At 48.7% G+C, this 2,134-nt stretch overlaps 1 pseudogene; it reads right to left on the bottom strand.

The window, feature by feature from the left end:
• Window positions 1-683: 683 nt before the first annotated feature.
• LOC123457414 lies at window positions 684-1,740 on the bottom strand (annotated as a pseudogene).
• Between the last annotated feature and the right edge of the window lie 394 nt (window positions 1,741-2,134).

The raw sequence follows: 2,134 nt of genomic DNA, 5'->3' as shown, positions 1-2,134 counted from the left end.
CCCATTGAGATTTAACAATACCCCACTGTGATAATTATAATGACTCATTTTATCATGTAATGCCCAGCTATGATAACACAAGGCTTCAATATGACATAATAAAACCAATTGTTCATCACAGTGCCCCACTGTAATATAACAATGCCCCACTGTGACATCATATTGCAGCAATGTGACATCACAGTATCCCACTGTGATATAACAATGCTCCAAGATGACATCACAATACCCAAAGTCACATCATAGTGGCCAACTTTGAGTTCATAATATTCTATTCTGTCATCACAGATCCCCACTCTGATTTCACTGTGACACCACAAAGCCCTATTATGACACCATAGTGCCACACTGTGACACCTCAATGCCCCACTGTAATATAACAATGCTTCCCTGTGACATCACAATACCATAATGTGACATCACAAAGCCCCACTCTGATATCATAATGACACACTGTCTCATGATAATGCCCAGCTATAACATCAAAACGCTCCCTTATGACATAAAAACACCAACTTGTTCATCACAATATCACATTTTTTTTCTCTGCAATGCTCAGCCATTTTACTGGAATCATAAAAAAGTAGTTGTTTTGTTTTTCTTTCGGTTTAAACATTCCTGAGCGGATGGGGTCGTGCTGTGCTGTGCTGTGGTGTCTGAGTGGCAATGCTGGTCAAGGTCCTTCAGACCACATACTGGTATGGGTCTGTCTTCCCCTGGTCAGGTGTGGCAAAGAGGCTGGTCCAGCCTAGAGAGAAGGGGTGGCAAAAAACGGCTTTCATGTTCATCCACTTTGTTTTTTTAGCCCATCTTCTCTCTTCCTTTTTCAATTGTTCTATTCCCATCTCGTCCATGCAGATGGAGTGCACCTGGGTCCCGAACATCACTGATGTGAATATGAGGAAGAGCAGTGCCTCAAAGCACAGCAGGATGAGCAGGATGACCGTGGTAGGTGGAGAGAAAGAGCTGCATTTTGTCCAGTCTTCTTCAAAGCAATGCAGGAAGTGGAATCCCATCATGATGAGGGCGTGCAAGGACATGAGAGCTATGTACATTGTAAACAGGACGAAGTACTTCTGGTTCTTCTCACCAACACAGTTGTTGACCCAGGGACAGTGGTGGTCCATCTTGCAAATGCACCACTTGCAAACACTGCAGTGGTGGGCTCGATCAGGCTTGATGCTGCAGTACTTGGGGCACTTGTATACCACCTGTCCGGGCTTCAGCTGAAGGCTCTCGATGAACTCTTTATTGGCATTTCCTTTGGGCACTGCCCCGGGGTCCATCAGCATGGCCCAGCAGTGGGAGGCCAGGGCCAAGAAGGCCAGCAGGTTGAACACAATCCCATTGATGATGCTGTACACGTAGTCTTGGGATGGAATCAGCATGACAAAGAGGACCACAAACTCTGCATAGAGAACCAGAAGCCAGATGACAACAGCACAGGCAATGCCACAGCCATCCCGGATAAACCACATGGTTCCCGCACGGCCTTGGTAGGGAGGTGGGATGCACTTTTCTGGCTGGAGGTATTCTGGTTTCTGCTCAATATCTCAGAAGTGGTGGGTGGGGATAAGCATCACAAGCTATTTTGTCCATACTGGCATCTTGCAGACATCCCTTCTGGATATCCAAAGCCCACACTACCATGTAGCCACCACAGGAAGTTGTTGGTTCTCTTTTGGGCAGCTGTCCACAGTCCCCAGAGATTCCCTGCACTCAGAGCTTCCAGAAGCCCGGGAGCCACCGGTTTATCATGCCCCTCGCTGGCATGGGCTACCAAGCCTCTGTCCCTGGGACAATGCTCCGGCCACCGAAGCATGGGGCTTCGGCAAGGTCTTGGGTCACCATGAAGCCAGAGGCAGCTCATAGTCCCAGAACCCCGGGGAAACCCCTGATGTAGTCCCCAACCCGGGGTCGGGCCTCGAGCTGCGGCGATGGCTCAGGTACGATGCCCCGCGACTTGTCCAACTTGGCCAGACAACCAGCGGCCCACAGGAGAGACCCATGGAGCTCCAGTGTGGCGGCTTCCATGGCTGTCCAATGTCACATTTTGATATCACAATGCCCCACTGTAACATCATAGTGTTCCACTTTGATATAACAATGCTGTACTCTGACATACCAATACCTA

The sequence above is a fragment of the Jaculus jaculus genome, unplaced genomic scaffold (assembly GCF_020740685.1).
Source record: "Jaculus jaculus isolate mJacJac1 unplaced genomic scaffold, mJacJac1.mat.Y.cur mat_scaffold_45_1_1178333_arrow_ctg1, whole genome shotgun sequence".
In the NCBI taxonomy this organism is placed as follows: Eukaryota; Metazoa; Chordata; class Mammalia; order Rodentia; family Dipodidae; genus Jaculus; species Jaculus jaculus.
This window is presented reverse-complemented; position numbering and strand designations above follow the sequence as displayed.